Genomic DNA, 27578 nt, shown 5'->3' on the forward strand with positions numbered 1-27578 from the left:
GCACTTTTTATTATGATCTTCACCCATTGTATCCTTAAGGATCAGATTATTCTGCTTCCAGCACCTAGTAAACAAAGAGGAGGAGGACGAGGAGAAGAAGAGACAATTTAGCAATAATAATAGTAATGACTATCATTTAGTGCATTTGACATGCAGTGCATTAGTAATAACTCTTGCTTCTTAGACTATTTGAGAAGAAACAAATTTTAGTTTAGTAATTTACTCAAGATCACAGTAAGAAAATGGAATTCATGCTCACGCAATCTGATCATAAAAACTCCACCCCTGTCCCAAACTACCAGTATGCTGCCTCCCAGCAGAAGCTATTAACAAGGCATAAACACTTTTCAGATCATTCCTGTGATTCCTAATGTGCATTTCTTCATCATTTACAAACCACAAAAGCCTGACATGATAGTTTTATTTGTACATGTCATATTTTCAGATAAATGGTTGAAATTTAGCTTTGTGGGCTGATTTTCTGAAGCTAAAGGTATTTGCAGTTAGAGATGACAATTTTTTGCATATGTGTGCCAGTCCTGGGCTTGAGCTCAGGGCCTGAACCCTATCCTTGGACTTTCTCAAGGCTAGAGCTCTACCACTTGAGCCTCAGCACCACTTTCAGCTTCTTTCTATGTATGTAGTACCGAGGAATCGAACCTGGGTCTTCATGCATGCTAGGCAAGCACTCTACCACTAGGCCAAACTCCTGGCCTAGAGATGACAATTTTAAGCAAGGTGCTGGTAGTTCATAACTACTCAGGAGGCTGAGATCTGAGGTAGGTGGTTTGAAGCCAGCCCAAGTGGTAAAACCCTCAATCTCCAATAAGACCCTCTTATTTCCAATTAACTACTAAAGAAAAAGTAATAGAGCTGTGGCTCAATTGGTAGAATACTAATGTTCAACATGAAAGCTCAGTGACAGCACCCAGGTCCATAGTTCAAGCCCCAAGAGGCAAAAAAAAAAAAATCAAGAAAAACCCTCTGGAAACCTCATTGCTTGTGGCTTTATCTAGACAATGAGTTCAGAAAACACTGAAGGCTTTGAATAGAGATAAGATATGGCTTTTCTTAGCTTGACTCATCTAAGGATCTTTGTGAAATGATGTAACTACAAGGAAAATTCTGTAGACTTGCTTTTATTCTGTTTATTGTTGTTGTTGTTGTTTGTTTTGATTTGGTTTTGTTGTTGTTGTTTTGGGGGATTTTTGGGGGCTGATATTGGGGCTTGAACTCTGGACCTTGGGTGCTATCTCTGAGCTCTTCAGCTCAAAGCTGCTGCCCTACCACTTGAGCCACAGCGATAGTTCCAGTTTTCTGGTGGTTAATTGAAGATAAAAGTCTCATGGACTGGGGCTGGGAGTTTGGCCTAGTGGTTAAAGTGCTTGCCTAGCATGCATGAAGACCCGGGTTCGATTCCTCGGTACCACATATAGAAAAAAAGCTAGAAGTGGTGCTGAGGCTCAAGTGGTAGAGCTCTAGCCTTGAGAAAGTCCAAGGACAGTGCTCAGGCCCTGAGCTCAAGCCCAGGACTGGTAAAAATAAAGTCTCATGGACTTTCATGCCTGGGCTGTCTTTGAACCGTGATCCTCAGCTCTCAGCCTCCTGAGTAGCTAGGATGACAGACGGGAGCCACCAGTGCCTGGCTTTTATTCTGCTTTTGACCATGGATATGAAGCTGCAAATTGGGTATAGATTAGATTCTTTGGTTCTTCCACATCCAGGAGCAAGTGCATCTAATTTTACAGAATATTTCTTTACTTAACAGCTTACATTGTTATAGGCAGAAAAATTTCTAAGATTCTTTCTATAAGCATGTAGGAAGAATGAAAAAGAAGAAAGAGCATTAAGTATTGCTCTTTGTACTTAATATCATTTCCTTTGACTCAGTTCATCAGATCACCTTGACTCAGTGCTTGCATTACAGGTATGCACTGTTATGAGATTCAGTTTCTTCTTGGTGTGTGTGTGTGTGTGTGTGTGTGTGTGTGTGTGTGTGTGTCTGTATTGCAGCTTACAGGCCCTTGTACTCTCACTTGGATTTTCCACTCAGAGTGGACATCTAACAATCGAACCATTATCCATACTCTAGCTTTTGGAAATAAGAGTCTCACAGACTTTTCTGCTCAAACTGACTTCAAACCAGAATCCTTAGATCTCAGCCTCCTGAGTAGCTAGGTTTTTAGATGTGAGCCACTAGCATCCAATGTGATCCAGTTTAGAATCTGTACCCAAACTCAAAGCTATGGACACATATTCTAGAAAAAAATTGAGGACCATATGAAAGATGTTGCTATCTTCTAACAGGGAGTTGAGAAAAGCAGTCTGGATGAATTGCTTCATTTCAATTTCAAAATGTATGGAAATGTGCACAAAGAATCAGACTATAGTTCTATTCTTATCAAAACTTTCTAATGCCCAAGTTAATAAGCCAGCATATTTTCAGTTACATCTGCAATGAAGGATCAGTTGTAAGGTTTAGTTACCCTGGCTTTTTTCACTCTAATTGCCTTTACTAACAGCTAAACTCTATCTTTGTATAATAAGGGGGCATATATATGCTTCCTGTTTACTTCAATGGCTAAACAGAAAAATCTTGCTATTTTTGTTCAGGCTCCTTACATCGACTTAGCCTTCACATTTATTCACCCTTATCATCTAGAGGTCCTCTTTGCATGTGATATGTTTATAACAAGCATCTTTCTGGCATTGAGTTATCCTTGGGTTTAAAATGGCATTCTTACAAGCAAGTCAACTCCATCACATTTTATATAAGCATATTCATCAATAATACAACACTCTTCAGCTAACATTGCTCTCAAGTTTAGCCAATTAATTATTCATTAGGTACATGCTAAGTTCTATTCATATTCTGTACTAGAAAAAAAACTTTGACTAATTATTTCTTTCCTATGTTTATAGTTTAGCTGGGTGCCACTGGCTCATGCCTATAGTCCTAGCTATTCAGGAGGCTGAAATCTGAGGATCATGGTTCAAGGCCAGCCTTGGCAGGAAACTTTGTGAGACTCTAATCGCCAATTAATCATAGAAAAAGGCAGAAGTGGTAATGTGGCTCAAGTGGGAGTGATAGCCATGAACAAAAGAAGCTTGGGAATAGCACCAAGGCCCAAAGTTCAAGCCCCAGAATGGGCAAAATAAAAAAAGTCTAAATTTACAGTTTAGCTATTTATATAGGCATCTTATCAAAGTAAAATGAGACCAGGGCTTATCTTGGAGAAGCAAGAGAAGTTTCAAAGGATATTCAAAAATTGCATGGGCCATGTACTAGTAGTTTGTGCCTGAAATTTTAACTGCTTAGGAGGCTGAGATCTGAGGATCATGGACAAGAAAGTTCATAAGACTCTTACCTCTAATTAACCACCAAAATACTCATTACTAGCACATAAACAATAACAATAACAATAACAAACAAAAACCCTCATTGGATCTTCTAAACAAAGAAAGGGGAGAAAAATCACCCTTTCTTTTATGGTATTGAGCATTTCCTTGGTATTCTCTGTCCTTTAATGACTTTCTGACCAGATCTGCAAAGGCAAAACCATAACAGTGTCTTCATACCTTGACTATCCAAAAGAGGAAAGACATTAGTAGCTGCAAATCCTCAGACTATACTCTGTTTGCTAGTACAGGCAAAAGCACATTGGAGATTCAATGTTCCTGATGATGTTTCTGAAAGGTGGAGAATAAAAGTCATGATAAAATCACTATCATGTTTAATAAAGACAAACAAAAAATTCCCCATATGTCACAGCCTCTCAATACATGTACTCGGATGTCTACTTTATGGGGTACAGACAGTGGTACTCAGGCTACCAAAGACTGTATTCAAACCCAAAGCTGGATCATAGATACTCAGCCTGGCAAAAGTTTTAGGAGGCATGTCCATAAAAACAGAAAATTGGAGAAAATTGGAAATTGTGTGTATGTGCACATACATGCATGTGTAGGTATGTGTGTGTAATTTGATGGCTAATTATATTATAGGTAACTTAGACTGAGATAAGAATCATATAAATATCATATTCAAAGACCAAACTGAATTATTAAGACACACATTTGAACCTCTTTGGATCCCTGCATTTCTTTCTGGGCATGAAAAGTAACCTCTTAACTTCTACCTACCCAGAGTTCTCCAATACAGTGATAGTTTGGGATTTTTTTAACTTTACTATTGGTAATTCAATTCAGGACATTGTACTTGTTTGGAAAATGTTCTAACCCTGGACCTAAACCCCTGGTCCTTTTGCTTTTTATGTTTATTTTGCTCACAATCAAGTCTTTTGCTCGGCTAGCCTCAAACCACAGGCCTCCAACATATTTCTTCTAGGAAGCTGGAACTATGTGTCTGGCACAACACATAATTTTTAAAAAATTGGAAATGGTAAGTATTTAGATTACTTATGTTGTTGCTTACCTAGATGGGTCATGAGCAATAGTTCCTTCAAGATTTTAAACATGGGGTAGGGGGAGGGAAATGGGGAAGGCTGCATTCTAGGTAACTTCTTACAGCCATCCTGGTGCCTTGCTGGGTGGAGGGGCTTTCACTTAGTGCTGAAAAGTCTTTTAGGTGAGAGAGGCCTTCGATTGAATTGCAAATGTCATGCTGTTTAACCTTAGAAAATTGGCTAGAGAGAATGCTGGCCTTCCTTTTCTCCCTAAATTTTTCATTCACTTATCCCTGTAGCTGTCTCCCTATATGTAAGGTTTGAGGCGTACATGCCTAAATGGAAAGCTCTGCCAGTACCTGAAGTGGCAGACATCATCTAAGGTCCACTCTTGTTAAGGCTTGGTCTCCACTCCAAGCACATGTTTTCTTTGTCTTCAAAAGCTTTTTTCATGTTGTGTACTGGGTTTTAGGTCTTTGAGACAGGAGTCCACCTGCAGACCTTGGTTCTCCATTGTAGATTCCCAATTTGACCTCCCAAAATGGAGATTCTCTGTTTTCTTGCAACTGAGATACCTTACAGATATGTGACTTCTCTCTTTTCCCAAATATGCAACATTTAAGATCTTTCCTCAGCTGTTCTCCTATACCAAATCCAGTTCAACCCTGGGATACAGTAAGTACCGAGAAAGTTTTGTCCCACTGACTTAATGGTATAAATTTTAAAATGGCTAAGTGGAATTTTTTTTCTAGAGAAGGTCAAGTAAACAAATGGAATTGTAACCATTGATTTTCATTATGCAACTAAAACTGCTAGAAAGATACAAGATGCAGACAAGGGAAAAAAACAAAAATTGCATTGAGCTGTATTGAATGTAGAAGATAAATAAAGCAGCTGTAACAAACCAAAGGAAAATATGTTCTTAATAACTGAGTAGAAATAAAATCTCAGTAGAGAAATAGAAACGATAAAAACAAATAGAAATTTTGGAGCTGAATATTGTAATGTCTTAAATTAAAAATTCATAGGGTGGGCTCAATAGCCAATCGCAAATGGCAGGGGAAAAAAACCTGTAAATGAATAAATAGGCTCATAAAACTAAATACTACTCAGCAACAAAAAGAAATAATGTATCAATCAACATAGATGAGTTTTTTAAAAATATAATTGAGGGGAACAAACAAAACATAAAAGAGTACCTAGTATATCATTTTCTACACATTAAATTCTAGAGAAAGGAAACTGCTCCACAGTAACAAAATAAGATTGATCACTGATGTCAAAGGTTGGAGAATGAATGGGATGTTGATTGTAGTGGGTCATAAGAAAAACTGTTGGGTGATAAGAAATATTCTACACATTAATTAGAGTCATGGTCACACATTTTTAAAGCACCACATGAAATGTGATGTAATATCCTAAGTAAATTACATCCAGTAAAAATGATTTGAAAAATAAAAATGACAGTGGTTAGGTTCTAGCTCTCATAATAATCTGTTGCAGCACTTTTAGTTCAAGCAAAGCAAATTCTTTTTTAATCTAGAAAAATATGAAAGGAGGGGCAGAGGTTGAAGAAGAGATAATAAAGGTAGTGTGTGGTGATTAAAGTTCTCTCTTAGAGAATCACCACATCCCAGATCCTTTGTTTCTCAGTTCTGTGATGTTGAGTGAGTTTTTGACTTTAATTCCTCACCATAAGATGTAGAATAAGGAACAATAATCTCTCACAAGATTGTCCCTTCCCACAAAGATATGGTTAAGTAACACTGTGTGCATAAAATTACTAGAACATGGTAAGCAGCTGGTGAATTTTAGCTAGCATTTTAATAATTAACTAAAAGTTAGTTATAAAAATGGTCTTACCAAGTAAGCATGATGTAGTAGCTCTAGATTTTTTTGTCCTTTAGCTAAGCAGTATGCAGAGGTAGAGATGAAATTGAGAAACAGATAATTAACTTCTTATGATTTGCCTACCTACCAAATCATGGGAAATCTCTCATCACATAGGTGATTCTCCATTACAGCAAAGCCCAAGGAAAGTAAAACTGAATAGAACAAAAATTTTCTTTTGTCGGAATCAAATGAAGCATCCTAGATCACACAATTAGAAGGGTAATCAAAATTTTAAGATAATCAGGAAAGGAAATGGGCTTTGAGGGCTAAAGCTGAAACTGTGAATATAGAAGAAAAAGAAGATAAAATAATGACAAGCACAGTATAAGTAATAAATTTTATGGGGGAAGGTATGGGTAGAGAGACACATCTACATGTTAATTTAACTTTAAAGTGAAATATTTCCTTTTAGACTGAACATCAGTCTACATCTGATAACAAATTGTCATGGCCCCCAAATCTTTGGAACATGACTGAACAACCACCATGAGCACATAGCTCAATTCAATCCATGCAAGTATGCAAGAGATGTGATTTGGAATATCTCTCCTTCCCCCACAGAACCAATTTCCTGTTCTGAGAAACTTGTGTTGCCCATACTTAATCCTTCTAAATGGAGTTTCACACAAAACTAAACAAGACTGAGCCCTGGGCTTAGAGCAGGAGCACTTTTCCTAAAGGCAGAGATGCCAATATGACACGTCCAGCACATCAGAAGCACTGACAGCCCCAGTTTTCCTTTTAAAATCACAGCAGATAATGAAGCTGATACCAGCCTGAGAATGGCAAGTGATAGGAGCAAGGTCAGCAGAGCCGGAGAGAAAGAGAGACAGAGGGGGAGAGGGAGAGAGAGAGAATGTGGATAAGGGAGCCAAAAAAATAGAATGGAATAAAGACAGCCTCTTCAACAAGTGGTGCTGGCAGAACTGGTTAAACACCTGCAGAAAATTAAGGTTGGAATCTTCTATGTCATCGTGCACCAGGATTAACTCCAAAAGGATCAAAGACCTTGAGGAAAAGCAGATACACTGAAAACTTTACAAGAAGGAATAGTAGATACACTAGATCTCCTTGGAACAGGTAAACACTTTCTTAATGAAGACCCAGAAACAAAACAAATCAAAGGAAGTTTGCATAAGTGGGACCGCATTAAACTGCAGAGCTTCTGAATGGCAGAGGACATAGCTAGTAAGCTAAATAGAACACCCACAGAATGGGAAGGATTCTTCACTAACAATAAAACAGACAAAGGCCTCATATCTAAAATATACCAATAGCTCAAAAAATCAAATCACTCCAAAACTAATCTCCAAAGAAACACCCATCCCATTAAAAGATGAGCCAAAGACCTAAAGAGAGATTTCTCTGAAGAAGAAATAAAAATGGCCTATAGACACGTGAAGAAATGCTCGAAATCTCTGGCCATAAAAGAAAGGCAAATCAAACAACTCTGAGATTCCACCTCACTCCAGTTAGAATGGCCAGGATCAAGAAATTTAATAACAAACACATGCTGGCGGGGATGTGGCCAGGAGGGATCACTACTACACTATTGGTGGGAGTGCAAACTCGTTCAAACACTATGGAAAGCAGTATGGCAGTTCCTCAAATACTAAACATAGAGCTCCCCTATGACCCAGCAATTCCACTACTTGGCATTTACCCAATCGTCCAGAAACAAGGGCATACTAAATCCACTAGTATAACGATGTTCATTGCAGCACTTTTTACCATAGCGAAGCATATGGAACCAACCCAGATGTCCCTCAGTTGATGAGTGGATCAACAAGATGTGGTATTTATACGCAATGGAATTCTATGCTCCTGTCAGAAAGAATGACATCACCCCATTTGTAAGGAAATGGAAAGACTTAGAGAAAATTATATTAAGTGAAGTAAACCAGACTCAAAGGAACATAGGCCCAATAGTCTCCCTCATTTGTCATAATCATTAGAAACCTTGGGCTCTCCTAGCAGAGATTTACAATAGAACAAAATCTACAGACATTAGGCCAAATAGTATGACACTAAATGTAAGGACCTCCAGGATAAGGAAACAAAAGCCATATAATAAGTGACTGTTGTCCTTAATGTACTGTTATCTCTCATCTCTTTTGCTGTCCCTTGGTTATCTCATATTGTTACAATATTTCACCTTGTTATCTGATATATTTTATATGTACTTAATTGGTAATTTGAAGTTGGATAGGGAAGGGGGGAAATCAAGATAAGCAGGTGAGGAAAGGGGGAGGGAAATAGGAACCATGCCATGAGAAAGGGTATCAATGTTTGTGAAGTAATGCACCTTATATCTGGTGAATATAATGTAACCCTTCTATTAATCACAATAAAAAATTTAAAAAATGAAGAAAGGTAAAAGGCACCAGATTTTGATCCCTTTTGCCTTACCCAAAAGCTTAGCAACTGCCCTCACAGCTTTTCAGGACTCTCCTTCAGCTCAGCTCAGGGTATTCAACTTTTCTGTAGCTTCTTGTACGGTTGCTGCATGTCCCAGGAAGTCACTCCTTCACTACCAGCAGTACCTAGCCAGGATCGGACTATTCAGTTGGACAGTTGATATAAGGAAAATATGCATGTAAAGTACTTCATTGGCACAAACTGCCTCGATGTGGAGAAATTATTTTCCTCTTCTCTCACAAGGCAAATGCAACATAAGTTCAATATTCTGTGAACTTTTTGGATAGCCACTACAATCTCTAACTTTTCAACAGAGCAAAAAAAAAAAAAAACCTGCAACACTTTTTGGGGAGCCTATTGTGGCAAAGAAAATAGATAGCAGAGGTTTCAAAAATGGCTAGAATTCAGTCTAAAGCCACAGCCTTAAAATACTGCCATGTTCTCAAGTTAGACTTGCAAAGCTTTCCCAGCTACTTCTTATCAGCTAGTAGATAAGGTATATAAGACAAGATGTAGAAAGGTAGTTACTGAGTTTATTCCAGCAACTGTTCCCTCACAATTGCCTTAGAACTTAAACAGGAACACTTCTTATATCTCATCCCATTTCCTTTTCCATGGAGTAGGTTATACATGGACAGCAGTGCTTTGGGGGTTTTTTGTTTTTTGTTTTATTAAAGAATTTATTAATATTGATTTTTACATCATATTTTAAATGACAAGTTTAACAAACAAGTGTTCAAGAAGGGAATCTCTATATACAATGACTGGGACTTTGTTTTTAGAACTTAATCCAAATTAGGCTTAAGGTTTATATGTCATAGAAACATATTAATTTATGAAATAAAACATTATGTCTATAGAGTCATAGGTTTTTATGTCTATATAGTTATGTTTATATTTCCATTACCATGTCCATAGCATTGGGTATGCAAATATTGAGTCCTCGCTCTTGTACTCTTTGGATTTAATAGCCACATATTAAGGATACCATGCACCTTTTGTTCCTTAGGTCTTGACTTGTCTCACTCAACATGATTTGCTCTAGATTCATCCACTTCCCTGGGAATGCCATTATTTTATCTTGTCTGTTGGCTATGTAGAATTCCATTGTGTGTGTGTGTGTGTGTACCACATTTTCTGTAACCATTCATCAGCACTAGGGCATCTGGATTGTTTCCATCACCTGGCTATTGTGAATAGTGCAGAGATGAACATAGCTGAGCAGGTGTCCTTATCATATCTTGGGTTATGATGTTCAGGGTAGATGCCCAGAAGTGGCATGGCGGGATCGTAGGAAAGGTCTATTTTCAGTTCTTTAAGGAGCCTCCACACTGCTTTCCAGAGTGGCTGAACTAGTTTACTTTCCCACCAGCAGTGTAGCAGGGTTCCTTTTTCTCCACAACCCGCCAGCAACTGTCATTGTCTGAGTTCAAAATCTTGGCCATTCTTGTTGGGGTAAGGTGGTAATTTAGGGTTGTTTTTATTTGCATGATGAACATTTTCTCATATGCTTTTCTGCCATTTTAATCTCTTCTTCTGATAAGTCTCTCATTAGTTCCCTTGCCCATTTAGTGAATAGTTTGTTGGGTTTGGGGGGAATTAGTTTCTTGAGTTCCCTGTAGATAGTGGATACTAAACATTTGTCAGATGTATTATTGGTGAATATCTTTTTCCAGTTGGTTGGCTGTCTCTCTACTTTTGTGACTATGTTTTTATCTGTACAGAAACTTTTTATTTTTAGGTAATCCCATTTATCGAGTCTCTCTCCAATCTGTTGTGACCCTGGGATTCTGTTCAGGAATCTTTTGCCTGTGCCTATGAGTTCCAGTGTTTCTCCTACTTTATCATGGTTCACGGTTTCCGGTGTGACGTTGAGGTCTTTAATTCACTTTGAGTTAATGCTTGTGCATGGTGAAAGGCTAGGGTCAATTTTTAGTTTTGTGCATGTGGCTGCCCAGTTTTGTCAGCACCAATAATTGAATAGACTGTGTTTGTTCCACTGTATATCTTTGGCTCCTTTGTCAAATACAAGTTGCCTATAGGTACGTGGTTCTATTTCTGGGTCTTCTATTCTGTTGCACTGATCTTCTGGTCTGTTTTTGTGCCAATACCAAGCGGTTTTTGTTACTATGGCTCTATAGTAGAGTTTGAAGTCTGGTATTGTAAAACCTCCAGCATTGCTCTTTTTTCCTAGAATTGTTTTGGCTATTCTAGGTCTTTTCTTGTTCCATATGAACCTTTGGATTGTATCTTCTATTTCCATAAAGAATGTCTTTGGGATTTTGATGGGGATTGCATTGAATTTGTATATCAATTTTGTCAGTATAGCCATTTTCACTATGTTGGTTCTCCCTAGCCATGAGCATGGGATGTCTTTCCATTTCCTAGTGTCCTCTTTAATTACTTTCGTTAGGTTTTTATAGTTGTCATTGAATAATTCCTTTTCATCTTTGGTTAAGTTTATTCCTAAGTATTTTATTCTTTTGGGAGCTATTGTGAATGGGATCATTTTCTTGATTTGGCCTTCTGCTTGTGTATTGTTGGTGTACAAGAAGGTTACTGACTTCTGAAGGTTAATTTTGTATCCTGCCACTTTGCTAAAGTGGTTTATTAATTCTAGGAGTTTGGGAGTGGAGTTTGTTGGGTTACTCAAGGTGAGGATCATGTCATCTCTGAATAGGGATAGTTTAATTTCTTCTTTCCCTATGTGGATCCCTTTGATGTCCTTTTCTTGTCTTATTGCTCTGGCTAAGGGTTCCAGCACTATATTGAAGAGAAGTTGGAGAGAGTGGACATCTCTGTCTAGTTCCTGATTTTAAGGTAAATGGTTCCAGTCTTTCACCATTTAGTATAATACTGACTGTAGGTTTTTCATATATGGCTTTAACTATTTTGAGGAATGTACCTCTTATTCCTATTTTTTCTAGTGCTTTCAACATGAATGTATGTTGTTTTTGTCAATTCCTTCTCTGCATCCAGAGAAATTATCATATGATTCTTATCCTTACCTCTATTGATGTGATGCATTACATTGATTGATTTGCGAATGTTAAACCAGCCTTGCATCTGTGGGATGAAGCCTACTTGATCGTAGTGTATGATTTTTTAAATTTGTTTCTGGATTCTGTTGGCTAATATTTTATTGAGGAGTTTTGCATCTGTGTTCATTAGAGAGATAGGTCTGTAGTTTTCTTTTTTGTTAGGTCTTTCCCTGGTTTGGGGATGAGAGTAATATTAGCTTCATAAAATGAGTTTGTTATTGCTCCTTCTGTTTCTATTTCTCAAAAGAGTTTCAAGAGTATAGATGCTATTTCATCTTTAAACTTCTTATAGTATTCCACAGTGAAACCATCTGGACCTGGGCTCTTTTTGGTTGGCATTTCCCCGATTGCTTCCACAATTTCATTGTAACAGATTGGTTTGTTCAATTTGTTTACCTCATTGTTGTTCAGTGTGGGTAGCCTATATTTATTTAAGAAATCACCCATTTCTACTAGCTTTTCTTGTTTCTTTGAATATAGGCCCTGGTAGTACTTATTCATTATGGACTGAATTTCTTGGATATCAGTTGTGATTGTTCCCGTGGGGTCTCTAATCTTGTTTGAGTCTTCCCTCTCCTTTTTTTGATTAATCTTGCCAGGGGTCTGTCTATTTTGTTGACTCTTTCAAAGAACCAACTTTTTGATTTATCAACTTTGTGTATAATCGATCTTATTTCAATATCTGATATTTCTGATTTTATTTTTGTTATTTCTGTCCTTCTAGTTGTTTTAGAATTAATTTTTTCTTTCTCCTCTAGATGTTTCAGTTTTTTTAGGTTATTTACATGCTCTTCTTTTGTCTTTTTAATATGCACTCCTAGTGCGATAAATTTGCCTCTTAGAATGGCCTTTGCTGTGTCCCTTAAGTTCCTTTGTGGTGTTTCTTGATTGTCATTACAATCAAGGAAGTCTTTAATTTCTTTTCTGATCTGATCTGTTACCAAGGAGTTATTCAGAAGTCTGTTGTTCAGTTTCCAAGTGATTGAATGCTTTTTGTCTTTGACTGCATTGTTCAGAATTAGTCTGACTCCACTGTGGTCTGATAGAAAGCATGGGATTATATCAGTCCTCTTGTATCTGCTTAAGTTTTCTGTATGAACTATTATATGATCTACTTTAGAGTGTGTTCTATGTGCTGCTGAGAAAAATGTAAAAAGTTTCGAGGTTGGGTGGAAGACTCTGTGTATATCTGTTAAGCCCAGCTGGGCTATGGTGTCGTTCAAGTCGATGGTGTCTTTGCTAACTTTTGTTGAGTTGACCTATCATTTGTTGAGAGTGGTGTATTGAGGTCTCCCACGATGATTGTGTTTGAGTCTATCTTGTTCTGTAAGTCTAAGAAAGTTTGTTTGACGAATTTGGGTGCTCCCGTGTTGGGGGAATAAATGTTTATAACTGTAATATTAGGGGTATGGATTGTACCCTTTACTAATACGTAATGGCCGTCTCTATCTTTTGTACTGATTTTACTGAGAAGTTAATTTTGTCGGAGATTAAGATTGCTACTCCTGCTTTTTTGCATGGTGCATTGGAGTGGAATATTCGTTTCCATCCTTTCACTTGGAATTTGTTTCTGTCTTTGGTGGCGAGGTGGGTCTCTTGGAGGGAACATATGGATGGGTGGTGTTTCTTAATCCAGTCTGCTGCTCTGTGTCTTTTGATTGGATTGTTCAGCCCGTTCACATTTAGGGAAATTATGGAGAAGTGGTCAGTGTCCATTGTTACTATTTATTTTTACTTCTAAGTTTCTTTCTCTCTCTATTTTTTCCCCTTTTGTGTTTAATGAATTATAGATATTTGCTTCTTGATGTGGGTTCTTGATGTTCTACAATTTGTTCTCGATTAATTAGTATTCTTTGTAACACTGGTTTAGTGTGCATGTTTTCATAAAGCTTCTCTTTGGAGTGAAATATTCTTGTTTCTCCCTCAAATGTAAATGCTAGTTTTGCTGGATATATCAGTCTGGGTTGGCAGTTGTTGGTCTTCAGGACATCAATGATGTTTTTCCAAGCTTTTCTTGCACTTATAGTTTGCGTGAAGAGATCTGCTGTAATTCAAATTTTTGCCACATTTAAGACCAATTCCTTGGTATTCCGGTCTAGTGTCTTTACTCTGATATGTCTAGATGAGTTCCTTCTAGGATCTTGCCTGTTTGGAGTCCTGAAACCTTCAATAATGTGAGTATTTTCCCTTTTGAGGTTGGGGAGGTTCTCTTCTATGATTTTGGTGAATAAGGGTGGCATTCTTTTGTCCTGAAGTCGGCGCCCTCCTCAATCCCTATTATACGAAGATTCAATTTCTTTGCTGCATCTGCCAGGTCCTGGAGTTCTCTGGTGGATTCTGACTAATCTTTCAAAGGTGGTGATTCTCTGTTCCAGCTCTTGTGTTTTAACTTCCATTCCTGATGTTCTATTCTCCATCTCAGTCAATCTGCTGCTTAATGCCTCCATTTTTGCCTGAATTGTGGACACTGAGCTGATCATGTCTGCTGAGAGGGTATTGAACTTTACTTTGACTTCTCTTTTGAATTCGAAGAGTTCCTTGGAAATTTCTTGCTTTTGTTTTTGGAATTCAGCCTTAATTTCATTCGCCATTTCCAAAATCATCTCCTTGATTAGAGTCATATTTCATGTCTCTTCAGGTGTCATTTCTTGGGATGGTGACATCTCTCTCATCCCTTTGCTCTTGTTTCCTTTCGGGCTTTGTGTGGGACTTTGATTATTTATGTATGTTGTAATTCATCTTTGCTCTCTCCTGGGCATGGAGAACTCTTGTAGTTTGCTCTGTGGTGGGTAGGTGGTAGTCTTTACTTGGATTGGGACCAGTGGTTCTGGGAATATGTGAATACCTGTGGTTCTCAGCCAAATTGATTGTGCTGCTTATTAGGTCAGAGTTTGCAGTTTTTTGCAGGTGTTTGGCCTGTTCCCAGAGTCTGTGTGCTGCTGCACGACTAGCTCTCAGCCCAACCAGTGGCCTCACAGTGGGCCTGTGGGATGGGTCTGCGCGCTTCAGTCTCAGCGCGCTGGGTGAATGGTTGGTTTTCCTGCGCTGCTTCCAGGGGCGGGCCCTGGCCAAGGGTCTGGGGTTTGGGAGTTTCCAGGAGCTCTCAGCTAGACCAGCTGGTCTCCACTCTGTTCCCAGGGGCGGGCCCCACCAAGACATGGGCTCCGAGGGCGGAGCCTCGCCTTTCTGACTCTCAGAAGGCAAGCTTGGCTGCTGGTCGGCCCTTCAGATCCCTGCTGTGTTTCTGCACCTTTGGTAGAGAGTCTGTGACTGTGGGGGCCCCTTGGTGCTCTCTTGCTGGGGATTCACAGCTGGAGGGTGCCCGGCTCAAGATCTGGGTGAGACAAATGCTGGCTCCTAGACTCCCACACACCTACCCACTGTTGGAAGGCAAGGACTCAGCAACCCCCCCACTCTCCAGATCCAGTGGCCTGGGAGAGGAACCTGTTCGGCGGGTGGGAGTAGGGACACCTCCACCTCCCTTGGTGGGGTGGGTGCCGGGTCTTAGCGCCCGCCTGCCTGTCAGTCTCCAGTCAATGGCCTGGGGAAGGGGGCTGTTGAAGGAGGGGACAGGATTCTAAATTCTTTGCCCCCCTCACTTGCCAGTCTTTCTCAGGTGGGGTGGAGGGGTCTCAGTTAAGTTCTATAGCTGGCCACCAGCTCTGCTTTCCCGATGGGTTTGGATACCCGCTGGGCTACCCGCTTGGCTACTCACTCTTCGCGTTTGGCTGTGAGCTGCTCCACAGTGTTGGAGAATCATTCACTCCCCTCAGATCTCAGCCGCCGCCTGTGGTCCACGTCTGGGTTCCGCTGCTTGCTGTTCTGGTCTGCGCTGGTTCCTGCGTCTGGCTTCTGCTGCTGGCCCGGTCCTATGATGGTTTCTGCTGCAGTCGGGGCTTCCCACCTTGGAGCCAGCAGCGAGGGATGGGGTGGGGTCCTCGCATTCCGAATTCTTTGAGAAAGTTGGGTGTAAGCTTTATCTGGGTTTATTTTCTGGTTTGAGTCCTTCTCCATTACTTCTTGAGTTTGTTGTTGTGGATTTCTCAAGGTAGTTGGCTCATGGGACTCCCTGGTTCTCTCTTTTTGTGGGAGAGAGCTAGGCTGCGTCCCTATTGTTTCGACGCTATCTTCCAACCTGGACAACAGTGTTTTAAATCTGTTCTTGAGCCAATGTGATGGCACATGCCTATAAACTCAACACTTTAGAGATAAAGACTAGAGAATCATGAGTTCAGTGATAGCTCATATAAACAAGTTTGAAGTCAGCTTGGACTACATAATGAGACTTTTTCTCATAAAACAAATAAACAAAAACAAAAACATTGATTGTCATTGATTTTAGACCTGGTTGATCCAATTTGTCTTTATCATATGAAAGAAAAAAGAAAAGATGAAGCATATAAAATACAGGCTTATATACTGTAATGTCTGAGGTTGACCAAAGAATTACAACCTTAGCTGAGATCATAGACTTAATATATATCAGACTACATAGAGATTATCGCTGAAATTACAGACTCAGTATATTGGGCCATGCAGAACATTTGCTCCAAAGAAAACTCCACTCTAACCCTTATCAACCTGAAGTTGATCCTATAACCACCTGATTTGTTGAAAGGAAGCACCAGAAATAAGGCTGCTACTTCTAAACCACAATTGTTTTAAGTCATCAATTTCCCAATTATTCATGTCCAGTATATAGAACTAGTATTTTGTCTCAGTGATGAATTACTTTTCTTGCATTCAGAACCCCACGCTAGTCTAACCCTTTAGCTAGTCCTCTGCTAAAGAGATTACATAGACATGTGCTGCAGGCCTGGTATAACACCTAACCCCATGACCTTCTCTCAATCTTATGCCATCTAAAGAGGTGACAACTTTCCAGAACAACAACAACAACAAAAACCCACAAAATACAGAGTATCTTCTCCTTCCCCACTATCACTTATTTCTATACAATTTGGAGAGAGCATTCCTGAAATTTAATCTATCTGTACTCAAAGGTGATAATATTTGTTGAAAGCTTGCTCTCAGTGGTTTAGTCACTCACTTGCACATTCAAGAAAACATTATACCCTACATATAACCAGCTACTCAACTGATTCCAATTGCTTAAGAGAAATCTCCCATACCCTACGTGGTTTACAAAACATTTATCCTAATAATCTTTGGGTCAAGCTGAAGATGAAAAATATGTAGACAGGGCTAGGAGTATGGCCTAGGGGTAGAGTGCTTGTCTAGACACATGAGTTCGATTCCTCCATACCACAGACACAGAAGAAGCTGAAAGTGATGCTGTGACTCAGGTGGTAGCATACTAGCATTGAGAAAGCCCAAGGACAGTGCTCAGGTCCTGAGGTCAAGCCTCAGGACTGGCAAGAGACAGAGAGGGGGCGGGTAATATATAGATACATCCCCTGGATTCTCATAGAATTGAAAGCCTATCATCAAATTCAATTTGGGGATCATTTTTTTCTTTTTAAAATGGGACTCTTTTAAACCATATAAGATATGCTTGATTAGCTAAAAGATATATAGAAGCACAACTATTCAAATATTGTCAAGTATCTGAACTCATATTAAAACACAAACTAACTGTTCTTTTTCTCTGTTGAAGAAAATACTGGATAGGAGCAGTGTGTAAAATTTACATTGGTCACATAAAGACTCGTTCCTTATTAAAACAGCAGTCAAACTGGTATACCTTGATTTATGTCATCTCCTTTACTCAGTTGTAGAAAACATCTATTTGGCTATTCAAGCATGATTTTCATATGTTAGAGGAACAAGAAATTTTCATTTATTTGTGATTTATGTAGCATCTGATGCTGATAAAATTACATATGATAAGAATTTAAATATTGATGCAGTTTTATCTAGTCTTAAGACAAACCGTTTTCCATCTGTTTCTTCAACAATGTCAAAAGAGAATATGTATCTAAATTATGTTATGATAATATTTACTTACATTAGTCAAAAAACTGGAAATAAAACCTGTTCCAGATATGTTGTTACTATAACCATTTCCAATTAAAACAGCAGTGTTTTGTGGCCCCCAGGGAGCATAAAGCTTGGTTTCCTACAACTTCACCCAACAAATTGTGAAACTCCATTCTAAAGATGCTAAACAGAGCCAAAGTGCAGCAGAGTAAACTGCAGCTATCCACATCTTCAGTTTTGCAATGTTCTTTGTGGGTTTTCTTTATTAAATCCAAATGTACTCCTGTGACCTACAGCCTAGCTGAAGCCACAGAAAGATGCTTTGAGGAACATACTTGTTTCTCGAGTTTACAAAGACCCAATAAAGATTCAATTCTCTGATACTTTTAAAAATGAAGCCTGTTCAACTTAAAAATAAACCACTTAGAGAACAGTAGAATAAAATACAAATAGCCAAAGGTAAAACTGTGTCCCCCTCTGCCTTAATAGGAAGGAGATATTTCTATTGCAATCTGTGATTTACAATGGTAATGTAATTTGCAGTGCTTTCATGGCTTGAAAAGAGTGTTGACAAAAATACTGAATTTCTCAACCTAGTATTTCAATTTTAGATGCAGTAGAAGATAGAGTTCTGATTCCTTGTACATTGCTAAAATCTGCAGTTCACAACTGCCCTTCTTCTATTTAAGCTTTCCATCAATGGAAGAACACTGGATCTGGCAAAATAATAATGATAATAATGTTCATTTATCTAATTTGGACATTCATTAAATGTGCATTTTTGGAGGTGTGGCCTTTGGGAGCAGCTTTTCACAGGACTTTTCAGAAATGTTGAATAAAAAGTATAAAAATGTATCTCTTTGAAGTATTTAGCATAACATAAATGTCACTCAGGAAACATATTGAAAATATAATACAAAAAAAAAAAAACCTCTGCTAACCTACTTGGAAATCTTTAGAATCCAAAGTAGACTCTTTCAAAAGTAAATTTCTGGAGCTTTGAGAGCTGACTTTCTCAAAATTATAGATCATGGAATAATGAATATCCTCAACGATTATGTTACAGGAAAACCTGGAGATTAAAGAAAGATGGGAGTTTGATAATGACATGCAAATGGTTTAAACAAGAAACATTAATTTGAAGAGTCTACATTTAGAAACCTAAAACTGAAACAAACTGTAAATATTTTACCATAGCAATGTTGGTATAGATGCACAAGAAGTAGATGCAAATATGTTCTACTAAAGGGCATGCACATTGATTCCTTGGGTAGATTATATTGATTAGAATATCAAAGAAATATTAGCTTCTAAAATGGTATAGCATATGCTTTTGCAGAGACTTATATGAGCTCTAGCTGTAGCTCCACTGATACCAAGAAAGGAAACCAGCATTGAAATACTGATGGTTTTTAACATATCTTTTCCATGTGCTTACCCTGTCTTGTAAAGTTAGCAATAATTCAAATGCACAAAGACCTCATTGATACCTAATATATTTTAAGGCATTAAAAAACTTCTGAAAGAACTTTTTCATCATATTGAAAGGAGTGATGTATTTCAAAGCACGAGAGCTAGTGTATCAAATGCCAAGGGTATAGAATCAATTGAAGGGAAAAGAACAGAGAAGAAAGATCTGCCATCTGTCACAGCACCAGTAGGAATACTCATTAAGAAATATATTGAAGTTTTCAGTAAAAAAGATCTATGGACTCTTCCATCAAAGTTCGTTGTATATACAAAACCACCTAAAATTGTACCTCACCCTTCGGATAAATAGTCTTGCTTTAAATATTGCTTCTTGAGAAAGTAGTTAGATTGCATCTTTCAGGGACTAAAGAATATCCTTTGCTCCAAAGGTTGTTATTATTATTTATTATTATTATTATTATGTCTGTCATGGGGCTTGAACTCTGGGCTTGGATGCTGTCCCTGAGCTCTTCAGCTCAAGGCTACCACCCTACCCCTTGAGCCACAGCCCCACTTTCCATTTTCTAGTGGTTAATTAGAGATGAGTTTCATGGTCTTTAGTGCCTGGGCTGGCTTGGAACCGAGATCCTCAGATCCCAGCCTCCTGAATAGCAAGGATACAGGTGTGAGCCACCTCACCTTGAGCTCCAAAGGTTTTATGAAATAATATCATCCAATTTTCTAGGTTAATTACTTCTTATATACTGGGTTATTGGCAAATTCTTTATATCTTCACCTCTTAAGATGTTCATGTTTTCCCAATTACCATAAAACATACCTTAAAGTATTTTTTATAAAGAAGTGTAGGGGCCAGAAGTTTGGCCCAGTGGTAGAGTGCTTGCCTAGCATCACAAAGACTGGGGTTCTATTCATAGGTACACCACATACATGGAAAAGAAGCCAGAAGTGGTGCTGTGGCTCAACTGGTAGAGCTCTAGCCTTGAGAAAACCCAAGGACAGTGCTCGGGCCCCGAACCCAAGCCCAGGTCTGGCAAAAAAACAAACAAAAAAAGTGCATTGATGTTAGAACTGGAGGTGAGATTGTAATATGAAGTTTACGTGCAGATTAAATTTCTTTCCTTGCTAGAAGGAAGTCTTTCCCATTAACCCTTCCTATATGTCTGCTTTTGAGATTTTTATTTCAGCAAAGTGACTGAAAAGGTAAAACTGTTTTAGCTCTCCTCTATTCTCATTTCTTTTTCTCTTAATTTCTTTATTGTATTTGAGTAGTTGGACAAAGGCATTTCAATTGGACATGTCAATTTATGAGTACAATGTACCTTACCGTTTTCATCACTCTCTCCCCTCTGTCCATCTCAACTCCACTCATCCCCACAAGCTACTTAGTTCATTTTCATGTATGTAAATTGAATATGAAGACAGGACAATTACATTAACTTTATTAAGAGGAAAGAATATAAAACTCAACATGAGCAGTCCTAAATTTCCAAGAGGTGAATTATAATTACTGATGGAAGCCAGAAGTAGCAATCTTTATATATTTTGCTTAGAAATGGCAAAAATATGTATAGATGTGAAAAATGAGCAACAAAGCTTACAGCACTGATTGGAGAAGTGTGGAGCGAGAATGGGGGAACTTGACAGAGAAATTGGCATGATACATTGCATGCATTATTGTCCCGTCCAGCGGGATGTCAACTAGGATCAAGAACCTAGAGGAAGGAATGAGAGACAGGAGACATGAAGAAGGCAGCAAGACAAGAGTTCTGATCAAGGTGCAAATTTTATTTGTCACAGAGGGATTTATATGCCTCTTCAGGAGAGGGAAGAGGGGATTGGGGTACAGGAACTGTTCGGGGTAGGGGGTCCGGTAGTAGGATGTTTGCATATCAACACAAGCATGCATGCGTTGCTTAGTGACTTAATTACAAAATGTTTCCCTTAGAGCAAGGAACTATGCAAGCACATTCTTACGCTAAGAATTCAGGGAGGGGCGAATGTTCCCAACACATTATGTGGGTTTATCAAAATAACTTGTATACTAACTACAGCTGACAAAAACATGGAGAAGTCTGTGCTGATGGCTCATGCCTGTAATCCTAGCTATGAAGAGGCTGAGATCTGAGAATCATGGTTCAAAAAGTCCATGAGACTCTTATCTCCCATTAACCACCAGAAAACCAGAAGTAGGGCCAGGAGTTTGGCCTACTGGTAGAGTGTTTGCCTAGCATGCACAGAGACCCGGGTTCAATTCCTTGGTACCACATTCATAGAAAAAGCCGGAAGTGGTGCTGTGGCTCAAGTGGTGGAGCTCTAACCTTGAGAATGCCCAAGGTCAGTGTTCAGGACCTGAGTTCAAGCTCCAGAACTGGCAATAACAAACAAACAAAAAAGAAATAGGAAAGGGAAGGGGGGAAACAAAATGATTGAGCGGGGTTTGAAGGAGGGAAATGGGGACAAAAACATGAGAAGGGGTATCAATGTGTGAAAAGTAATGTATCCTCTATCTGGCAAGTACAATAAAAAAATTACCTACAAAAAAAAAGAAAATCAGAAGTAGAGCTGTGGCTCAAGTGGTAGAGTCCTAGCCTTGAGTCAAAGCCCAGAGTTAAAGCCCCATGACCAACAAAAAAAAAGCAAAAGAAATGAAAAAATATGGAGAAACAAAGAACAACACAAGAAATAGCACCTGAAAAAACTGGGAGTATGGGGTCTGGGAGTGTGGCCTAGTAATAGAGTGATTGACTAGCATGCACAAAGCCTTGGTTCAATTCCTCCATACCACATACACAGAAAAAGCCAGAAATGATGCTGTGGATCAAATGGTAGAAAGCTAAAGGATGGTGACCAGATCCTGAGTTCGAGTCTCAGGACTAGCAATAAAATAAAAGCAGAAGGGGCCAGGAGTTTGGCCTAGTGGTAGAGTGCTTGCCGAACATGCACGAAGACATACATAGAAGAAAAGCCAGAAATGGTGCTGAGGCTCAAGTGGTAGAGCTCTAGCCTTGAGAAAGTCCAAGGACAGTGCTCAGGCCCTGAGCTCAAGCCCAGGACTGGCAAAAAAAAAAATAAAAGCAGAATAGCCCAGAATTGCTACCATGTCCAAATCTTCAATCCCTACTCTCTGCTTCTGTCCCATTGAATTGAATGGTGCCAAACTGCTAGAGTCAGTGAGAAAGGTTAAATCAAGGACAACACAATGTTTCTTTTCTCTGACTATAAGTTTGTTTTTCTTGCTGGATCCACAGTGGCTAATAAAAGAGATCCTGCTGTTCTTGGGTCTGGTACCATAAGAAGTATAAGAAGTCCAAATGAGTATTTCTAAGTGTCTCTTTGAAGACTTTGTACTCTCCCCAATTCAAACATAAATTAAAATAAGGAATCTAAATACTATTAAAATAACCATTGTTGTCCACCACAGCTTCCCATGAGAGAGCCTAGAGTGGTCATTCTCTAGCAACACATCACATCATCCTTGGGGTAATTATTTAAAATAGCACTGGTTCTCTCAGGTTTCTCAAGCCTTCCTATTCAATGTTTTATCTTTAAACTTAAGATGCCACCCTGAAAGCAAGAATTTTCTCAGTAATACTGAAGCTTAGCTCCACTACAGCTTGGATTAGAATACAAATGTATCTTACAAGTACAATGGTAGGGCTGGGTGGTGGCTCACACCTGTAACCTTAATCTGAGATCTGAGGATAAGGTTCAAAGCCAGCCCAGGCACAAAAGGACCTGAGACTATTATCTCCAATTAACCTGTAGAAAATGGGAAGTGAGGCTGAGGCTCAAGGGTAGTGTGGTAGCCTTGAGCTGAAGAGCTTAGGGACAGCGCCCAGGCCAAGTTCTAGAGCCATGATCCACAAAAAAAAGGAACAATGGAGGAGACTTCTGTATAAAATGACTACTTGCTTCTAACGAAACAGAATGCAGAGGGCATCAATAGATAAGTTCTCATCTAATCTAGTTCTTAGTCTCTAGCTATGTTCTTATACTGCTGCAATTTTTGTCCTTATATAAGATCTCCAGGTCTATAGAAAACTTCATAGAAGAGACATTTTAAAGGCAATATCCATGATATAATCTACTTGAAAAGGAGATGTTTCTTCCAAAGAGAACAAGTGAGCTCAGCCCAAGTGCAACTAGCGAGCCTCACACAAAATGGTAGCGTTTCGTTTCACACACAGGAAAAGGTAGGCTCCCTTGTTTTATCCACTGATTTGTGAGTTGAGAAGAGCTTGTTTCCTATTGGCTAATAGTCAGGATCAGAAAGAAGAGTCACATGTTGCAGATAAAATATATTCTAGTTCAAGGAAGTTGTAGATCGCTGGCAATTCCAATGGCAAGAGGAATGCAGATATTCTCCCTCATCTCTCTTCATTAGAACTGTGAAGTCCAAGGACTACCAAGTAAACATAACTCTGAGGAAAGACAGGAGGGCACCCTAACTCTCCCCAAGTTTCCTGCAGATAATCTAAAACCAAAGGGTAAATTCTGAAAAGACCTAGTAACTTATCCTTATTGTCTCAACAATGCTGAGTGGCCAAGTGACAAATGTGGTACAGAGAGCCCTTCCATCCTAAATGTCTGGAGAGTGAAACAGCAATAATCAACTGCAGTTATACAAATACAAATGTGGCTTTTAATCATTTCCCTTGGTGCAAGAAGGAAATGGAGAAAAGCCTTAATCTCTGAAGATTTACAGTGCTGTTGAATACAAATTCTAAACGTGTCTCCCTGCATACAACAGCTGCCAGCCAGGACGCGTGGCCTGCTGTTGCTGTGCCCCTAGCACACAGAGCTCTTCAGGTACTTGGAACCTGTACTCAAACATGCAGCTGTGCCTCACCTCACATTCTTTGTCCTTGACCAAGTTTTGGATTCTATATAATGTGATTATTTGTATTTTAAAATAAAAGCAAAGATCTCATAGCTGTAGTTAAAATTGACTCTTTTTTTTGTCAGTCTGGGCCTGGGCATTGTCCTTGAGCTCAACTCAAGGCCCGTGCCCTACCACTTGAATCACAGTGCCACTTCCAGTTTTCTGGTGGTTAATTGGAGATACTAGTCTCACAGACTTTTGCGACTGGATTTGAACCTTGATCCTCAGATCTCAGCCTCCTGAATAGCTAGGATTACAGGCATGAGCCCCTGGCGCCCAGCTAAAATTGTCTTTTAAAATAACTCCGGACACACGTACACACCCACACCCACACCCACACCCACACCCACACCCACCCACACCCCCCCACAAATACACAAATACATAAACACAACAGAATAACAACATGTGTTCATGAAACTGAAGACTATATTATTAAAATGTCCATACTATCCAATGCAATGTCTGTCAAACTATCCTAGGATTTCTGTGGAACCACAGGGAAAAAATAAATGACTCTAAAGGAAAAAAGAACAAAGCAGGAGATAATACATTACTTGACTTCTAAACATACTTTTTACTAAAATAAACAAAATGTTTTATTGCCATAAGACACATAGGCTAATGAAATGGAACAGAAAATAGAAGTAAACCCACACATTTATCAGCAACTGATTTTTTTGTTTACAAATAAGCAAATAATACACTGGAAGAAGGGACAATTTTTTTCAACAAATGGTGCAAGGATAATTTGCTATTCACATGTCAAAGAATGAAAGTAGATTTCTATTCTGTCTTATGTTATAAAAATCAAATCAAAATAGATTAAAGACTTAAATGTAAGACCTACAACTCTGAAACATCTAGAATAAAACAGAGGAAACATTTCATGACTTTGGAATGGGAAAGGAATTTTTAGATAAGAGTGCAACAGCACATAAATAAAAGAAAAAATAGACAAATGGAACTATATAAACCTAAAAGACTCCTGCTTGGTAATGGGAATAAACAGAGTGAAAATACAGTACAGAAAGGGAGATGATTTTTATAAACTCCACGTCTAGCAAAGGATTAATAACCTAAATATGTCAGGAACAGAAACTCAATAGCAAAAATAAAGCAAATAATCAATTTTCAGGAAAAGCAATCAAATCAGGTATGAGGGAATATTCCTGCAATCTCAGAAATACAGAGCCTGAGGCAGAAGAATCACATGATCAAAGCCAACCTGAGCTATGTAGCAAGGTCCAGGCCAGAGTAAGCTTCATAGCAAAACCCTATCTCAAGGAAAACAGAATAGGGCCATATACTGAAGTCGAATTTTCCAAAATATACATGAGTTGCCACCAAAAATAATGTGAAAACAATACTCAGCATTACCAATTTTCAAGCAAACAGAAATCACATTGAGTATATACATATATATATATATATATATATATCAGGCCACAAACTTCAACCTTCCTGTTTCTATCATATTTTATATGATTTGATAGATACGTGCAACCATATAACCATCTCAGTGTTTTTTTTTTAACCAGTCCATATTCCCACTGAAGAAGGCTTTGTTCTCAGCCTTAGCACCATCTTCCTAGAAACTACTGGTCCATGAGGAAGAAATGGAGGAAGAAGCCAATGTGCAGGCTGAAGTGCAAGAAAGATGAAGAAAGATGAGCTTGTGCCCCCATTGAGGAGCAGAAATCCGGAATGCCAGAAGCAGGGCTGCTAACACAAGTTGTTAGCTGTGTGCAATTTCCCAGTGGATCTAGAACTGGGAAGCCTGTTCTGAAAGACATCCACCTTGTTCTTAACCAAGCATCCCCTGATCGTCCGGTGCCCTGGGCCTGTGACATGCTGGACTGAATTCTGTTCACAGCTGTGACCAAATGGGACACATGTATAATAAACTGAAGAGAAAAGAGAAGCGAAGTGAAGCTAGGAGAAGAGAAAAGGGGGTCTGGAGTATGGCCTCGTGGTGGAGTGCTTGCCTAGTGAGCACAAAGCCCTGGGTTCGATTCCTCAGTACCACATACACAGAAAAAGCCAGAAGTGTGGCTGTGGCTCAAGTGGTAGAGTTCCAACCTTGAGAAAGTTCAAGGACAGTGCCTTGAGTTCCAGCCCCAGGACTGGCAGGAAAGAGGGGGGGAGAGGGAGAGAGAGTGGGGAGTGAGGGAGGGAGTGGGGAGGGAGGGAGGGAAGGGAAGGGAAGAAAGGAGGGAAGGGAAGGCAGGAAGGCAGGAAGGCAGGAAGGCAGGAAGGAAGGAAGGAAGGAAGGAAGGAAGGAAGGAAGGAAGGAAGGAAGGAAGGGGAAGGGAAGGGAAGGAAGGAGAGAGGGAGGGAGGAAAGGAAGAAAGAGAGAAAGAAAGTTTTCTGGGCACAGTGGCTCACACCTGTAATCCTAGCTACTTAGGAAGCTGAGATCTGAGATCAAGATTCAAAGCCAGCATGGGCACAAAAGGACCTAAGACTCTTATCTTCAATTAACCTCTAGAAAACATGAAGTGGGGCTTGGCTCAAGGGTAAGATGGTAGCCTTGAGCTGCAGAGCTCAGGGACAGTGCCCAGGCGAGTTCACACCCCATGACCCCCTGACAAAAAAAAAAAAGAAAAGAAAGTTTTCTTTTTACCTATATATACAGTAGAATGATTTACCTGTCTATTTTTAAATATATCCACATAGCATACTAAACTTTTTAAAGTGTACCATTCAACAGTTTTCATAGTCTCACAACTCTGTAAAAACCTTAACTATTTTTAGAACTTTTATCATCATTTCTACCAACAACCTCATGCCCCTTAAGACTTAATTCTGTCACTTCTCCCCACAGCATCTGTTTTTTGGCTCTTCGTTTGCCTAGTCTAAGCAATTACATAAATGGGATCATAAACTATGGTGACAGTTTGTTTCTGGCTTCTCCACTTATCATTGTTTCAAGGCTGACCATTTGTGTTCAAATTGTATGTGGGATAGTTTTAGTTCTTTAGCAGTATACATGTAGAATAGCTAGGGGTGTGGTAGCTTCATTTAATTTTTTGAGGCGTTTCAGGGTTCTGGAAAAGGATGCCTATTTCCCTACATTCCCACTTGTTATCTTTCTGTTCTAGAAATGGTGTTTTGGGAACTGTAGTGTAGTTATTTCTCTGTGCCCCTAATCTCCATTTTCTTGATGATTAGTAATATGGAGCATCTCTGACATCACTGGCCATTTGTATTCTTGCATTAGGGATTATTCAAATATTTAGACCATTTAATCTAATAGTCTTCATAGTACTGAGTTGTAAGAGATTTTTTATAGTCAATATACTACAACTATGAGATAGGTTAGAAATTGTTTTCACAATTGCTTCTAAGAGTTATCATTTATACTTTGTTCATAGTACCTGTTGAAACAGTAGAGTTTTACATTTTGATGATTTCTACTTTAACTGTTTATAGTTGCTTGAGCTATGGATGTTGCACTGAAAGTCTTCCCAGAGTTATAGTTTCAGATCATATGTGGAAAATGTTGATTCTTCTAATATTTGAAGATGATGAGAAGCAACCATGCTGTTTCATTCTTTTTCAAGA

At 39.0% G+C, this 27578-nt stretch overlaps 1 long non-coding RNA gene across 1 annotated transcript; it reads right to left on the bottom strand.

The window, feature by feature from the left end:
* Positions 1–27578, bottom strand: LOC150055264 (uncharacterized). The gene is made up of 3 exons (XR_016537692.1): positions 27392–27578; positions 3580–3690; positions 1–64 (listed from the first exon to the last, which is right to left on the bottom strand). It is a non-coding gene; the product is annotated as an uncharacterized LOC150055264 (long non-coding RNA).

Source organism: Megascapheus bottae, chromosome 14, assembly GCF_031878675.1.
Source record: "Megascapheus bottae isolate mThoBot1 chromosome 14, mThoBot2.hap1, whole genome shotgun sequence".
Lineage (NCBI taxonomy): Eukaryota > Metazoa > Chordata > Mammalia > Rodentia > Geomyidae > Megascapheus > Megascapheus bottae.